Consider the following 5,889-nt stretch of genomic DNA (forward strand, 5'->3'; position numbering starts at 1 on the left):
TTACCTCACTTGTGGAATGAGGATGATAATAATACTTAATCTGCAGAGTTATATGTGAGGGTTATAAACTCAATCATATGTAAAAGGGCTTCACATGTGGTCCTCTGATCTATTGTCCATATTTATTATTATAAATCTTATGTCAAATCATGCTTTATGTTATTACATGAAAATAAATTGAAATGCATATACATGAACGTTAGCCACATATCTATGACATAGGAGTCACTGTTCTATTGGTATGAGCATAGTTTCATTTTAATAATCAGTGATAATTAAGAAAAAATAATGAATTTTGGATTAAAACATATATTATTATTTTATCAAAATCCAGCAAGGAGTGATTTTTGTGAAAATTATTAAAATTTTCTATCCTGGGCCGGGCGCGGTGGCTCAAGCCTGTAATCCCAGCACTTTGGGAGGCCGAGACAGGAGGATCACGAGGTCAGGAGATCGAGACCATCCTGGCTAACACGGTGAAACCTCGTCTCTACTAAAATACAAAAAATTAGCCGGGCGAGGTGGCGAGCGCCTGTAGTCCCAGCTGCTCGGGAGGCTGAGGCAGGAGAATGGCGTGGACCCGGGAGGCGGAGCTTGCAGTGAGCCGAGATCCGGCCACTGCACTCCAGCCTGGGTGACAGAGCAAGACTCCGTCTCAGGAAAAAAAAAAAAAAAAAAAAATTCTATCCTGATAATTTTTCTGGAGAAAGGAGCTAAAAGATAGTTATATAACAGGACTATTAAAAGCATTACTGTGATTACATAGGGAGATAAGTGGAACAAAATAATAGTTTAATTCAATGAGTCATTTATTCTAAGATCTCTGCTAACTATGCACTCACTGTGCTCTGTGACTGGTCTGAATATACTCATGAACTTTCTTTACAGCACTTTTATTTTAATAAATGTCTCATGTCCCATTTATTTCTGGTTTACTCTCTTCCTTTACTCTGTGTTTTGGAAAGTCTATTGGGAAGGACAAGCTCTCTCTGCAGCCTGATTGGGGCTGATGATGAATAAGAACCATGTATTAGTCCATTTTTGCATTTCTGTAAATACCTGAAACTGTGTAATTTATAAAGAAAATAGGTTTAATTGGCACATGGTTCTGCAGGTTGTATAGGAAGCATAGCAACTTCTGCCTCTGGGGGAGCCTTACGAAGTTTCCAATATGGTGGAAGGCAAAGGGGGAGCAGGTGTCTTACATGGCAAGAGCAGGAGCAAGAGGGCAGGTGAGAAGGTGCTATTCACTTTTAAATGATCAGATCTTATGAAAACTCACTCAATGACAGTACCAAGAGGAATGGCGCTAAGCCATTCATAAGAAATCCACTCATATGATTCAGGCACCTCCCACTAGGCCCCACCTCCAACACTGTGGATAATTCAACTTGAGGTTTGTGTGGGGACACAGATGGAAACCATGTTAAACCATATCCAAGACATACTCCTTGCTGTGTTCAAATTCTTTTAAAATCTTCAATTATTGAATATATGCCATGTCTCCCTTCTTTACCAAATATAAAGTTCTTGTACTCTGACTCAAAATTGTAATTTCTTGGTCAGATGCTAACGAACTCCTTGTAAGCTGAGTGGTGTTGATTTGTAAGGTCAGGGTCCAGCCTGTGCTTCTGTCTGCTCAGCTGTGAAAACTCCCAACAAATGTGAGAGGAAATTTTCCAACAAACATCATTCTCTCTCAACTGTTGGGCAGACTCTAACCTCAATAAACTTTTTCACTGTTACTCTCAGAATATACCTGGAAGATTCTGTTATGAAGAGCTTTTTAGTGTTAGATTTCTTTTTTTCTCTAATCAACATTTATAATTCTTAATTTTCTGACCATTTTATTCAATCATTTATTCACATCTGTTGCCATTTATTGTTTTATTCAACAGATATTGTTAAGCACTAACATTGTAATAAATGATATGAGAATAGAGGAAGACAGAGCGGAACAAATTGGCTCTAGTGTAGCTTATAATATGTAAGAGGGGAGAGAAACACACAATTAAATGTATAGGTGTAAGTTCATAATTACAAGTTGTGATACATGCTGGTTTAGAAAGACTCCTGTTATGAAAGAGGACATGTAAAATTATAGTTAATTTGTGGGTTAGGGACAGTGTCTCTGAAACAGTGCCATTAAAATAAAACGTGAAGGAAGATAGGGAAAATTAAAGACTGGGGAGTCATAGCTTTATAGGTAGGTAGGGGAATAGGGACGCACAAGTGAAGTGGGAAAAATTTAATGTTTTTGAAGAATTGAAAGGAACCCAGTGTGGCTAGTGCACCAGAGTCAAGGGAAGTATCACACAACATGAAATTGGGAATATATTCGTCTGTTTGGGCTACTACAACAAAATACCACAGAATGGGTGGCTTGAACAACAGAAATTTCTATTTTTGCAATTCTAGATGACTGAAGTTCAAGATGAAGGTCCAGCGGGTTTGGTTTCTGGTAAGGGCATTCCTCCTGGCTTGCAGAGAGACTCATTCTAGCTATGTCTTCACATGGCTTTTCATCTGTGTGTGTGGAGGAAGAGAGAGAGAAAGAGAGAGAGAGAGAGAGATCTGTGATCTTTCCCTCTTCTTATAAGAACACCAGTAATACATGATTAGGGCCCCATATTTATGATCTCATTTAACCTTAATTATCACCTTAAAGACCCTATTCCAAATACAGTTACATTGGGGGTTAGGACTTCAGCATAGGAATTGAGGAGGAAAAGGCAGCACATTTCAGTCATAATAAGAAAATAGCTGGGATCATGTAAGATTCATAACCCCATAGGCACAATTTCATATTTAAACTTGGAGAGACATATTAATGAGTTTTCTATTCCATAGTATTACACTGTTGCAAATATTTAAATGTTTGCATAATTTCGGCTGTCAAAATTAGGGGAGTTTTTTTCTCTGCAAATGTTTTTAAAATAATCTTCATGTTCTCTACTTTTTGAACCATAATTGGTGACTTTTCTGAATACCCATATTTTAAAATGAGAGAGAAACAAGTACAAATCCTACTTCTGCTTTACTGCTTCTGTGAACTTCGGAAATATATATAATCCTTTTCAGCCTAAGTGTCTTCATAATTATAATGGAAAATTCCGCATCCATTTTATAAATTTAGAAAGTACTTAATTCTGTGCTTTCAAATCAACTAGCATACATGTTAAAAGTTCAACCATTTTGTATAAAATTGCTAACAGATATTAATCATTTTCCTGTTTTCTTAGAGTACATTGAAGTTAATTAATACCCTTATTTTATTTTCCAGTCTTTTGTGAAGCCCTTTTTTTCTTAGTATGCTGAATACCTCTATGTTCACTGTGTTCTGATTCCTTGTGTCTACTTTTTGTTTTTTTTTTTTTTTTTTTTTGCCTTTTCTTTCATTACATGCTATTACTTCTGTCTGCTTAATGAATGTACCTGCCTATTTCAGTTTTTTTCTCTACATGATCAATTGTTTCTTTTCATCTGGTTTGCACATACAAAGCAGATTATCAATCTTAAAATTATTGTCTCTATTGTGTTACATACATTCTGAATTTAATTATTCACATATATGCCCACAGCACATAGTTTGTAGTATAATTTTTTGAGGCATCTGTTTTGGCAATCAATATGCCTTTGATGTGACTTCCTTTATCGTTCTCAGTTGCTAAGGAGATACTTAGTTTCAAAGATTCGTAGAGTAAGGTTAAGATATTTATTGCTTATACCATAATCATGATAAAGTAGACATATTTTTTTGCCCAAGCTACAGCAGCTGTTGATGCTGGGAGTTATCTAAAACACCATCTCATTCAACTTCCTCATTTTATTTTATTTTGAGACAGGGTCTTGCTCTGTTGCCAAGGCTGGAGTGCAGTAGCATGGTAACAGCTCACTGCAACTTCTGCCTCCCAGGCTCAAGCGATCTTCCCTCCAAGTAACTGAGACTGCAGGCACATGCCACCACGTTTGGCTAATTTTTGTATTTTTTGTAGAAATGAGGTCTCACTATGTTGCCCCGCCACATCTCAAACTCCTGGGCTCAACAATACACCCTCCTTGCTCTTTGAAAGTGCCTGGATTATAGGCATGAGCCACTGGGACTGGCCAACTTCCTCATTTTAGACAGGAGGAAAATGGCAAGCAAATCGACTTCTGCAAAATATACAACTAGCTATGAGCAGATATGAAGCCCCACTAATAGGTGTTAATTAATTCCACATAATTGTGTTGTTATCTTATAGATAATAACTTACTCTAGTGCCGGAGGGTCTGTCTAACCACAGTTTTAAATTTTATATTATGACGATTAAAACATATTTCTCAAATCCAAAGGAAATACAAGTTAGCAGAATTAGGTAGCATTGATCTAGATAGCTATCAATGTAAATATGAAAGATTAGTTCTTTAAGGTTATTTTACTTTTTTATTTTTAAATCTCAAGACAGGTCAGCCATACTTTTCTGCAATAAATTGATCTTCTCCTTTCTCATCTCAAAGACTATAAACACTTCCTAATGCCTTGTTGTCCTTTGCCAGAAAACAATGGGAATTAGAAAAAAGAAAGAATCATAAGAATGTGTATTATAGTTTTGACCCATTGACTTAACTATTCAGGATTAGAGTTCCTAAGAACATTTAAAGTATACTCTCCTTGTGGTGTGGTGATTTTTAACTTACTGAGTTATTGGGCAGCTTCCTCCTATTTTTGTCAAATGCCTATATATCATGACAAAGTCAGTAAATGGACCGTATTTTTATGGAAATTTATTTCCTGCTAATTTTTCTTCATAGTATCCAGGGTGTGCTATTCCACTCTATGAAAATTTTATGTGAGCTGTAGTTAGTAATGTGTAAGATTGAAATTTCACACTTATCAATGCACTACTTTCATGTAAGTTTTGATAGGTGAGGGATATGAGCTAGGTCTGCAAACCTGGATGTGCACACCAAATCATGGATTAGCAAATCACATTTTCTATGAAGGCAGTGGACCATTGCAAAGACAGAGAGGAGAATTTTTTGGAAGGTAAACTGTAGCCCATCATTATAAGTCCTTTATGGGACTTTTAAACATGTAATGAAAAAAATACTCTATGTTTTGGGGCACCATCTTAGAAAAGTTTTCCAGAGACCAAAGATAACAGGAGTCATTTGCAAATTAAAAGAGACTGACCAAAATGTATTAGCATATATATAGTCGTTAATATCCGAAGAAAACCAACGGCAAACAATATATTGCAAGCTGGTATGGTATTATTCTGAGACAAAAAAAGCCTTAAGTATTAAGAAGCATAGAAATAATAGTCTTATTCAAGGAAAGGACAATCTGGAAATCAATTATATACACAACATGTATGAACTTAGCAAGATATAGTGCATGTAATGACAACTAGCAATGGTTGCCATCATAATATAACGTTTGCATATCTTAACTTTTTATGGTTTTGTTAAGAATAATAATTCATAGTAGATTTTACACTTCCCAAAGGAAAATCTACAATATCACATTTGATCCACCCAACGATAATGTTTTCCAGTGACAGGTTAGCAGCCTTTTATTATCACCATTTTTAGAAGAAAAATATTTATCTAGGGTGGTCAGTGACAGGATTGGAACTTGAACCTGAGTCCTCTGAGTTCAGAGCTCAAAATACTGTGTTCTATTTCATTTCTTTATTCTAAGAGTGAACTCTCTTTTGATAATTCACATAAAATAACACACTTAAGTCTTTGTTGATTAGTAATATTTGTGTCCATGTGAGCAAACACATATTTATATTTCTTCAACAAGTTAGTTTTGAAAATAGCAAAATATTTAAAGTCAAGTTTAAAATATCAAAATATACTAAAACTCTTAGCATAACAAACACCCGTCTGTACATTCAC

Source organism: Rhinopithecus bieti, unplaced genomic scaffold (assembly GCF_001698545.2).
Source record: "Rhinopithecus bieti isolate Rb0 unplaced genomic scaffold, ASM169854v2 scaffold_32518, whole genome shotgun sequence".
NCBI lineage: Eukaryota > Metazoa > Chordata > Mammalia > Primates > Cercopithecidae > Rhinopithecus > Rhinopithecus bieti.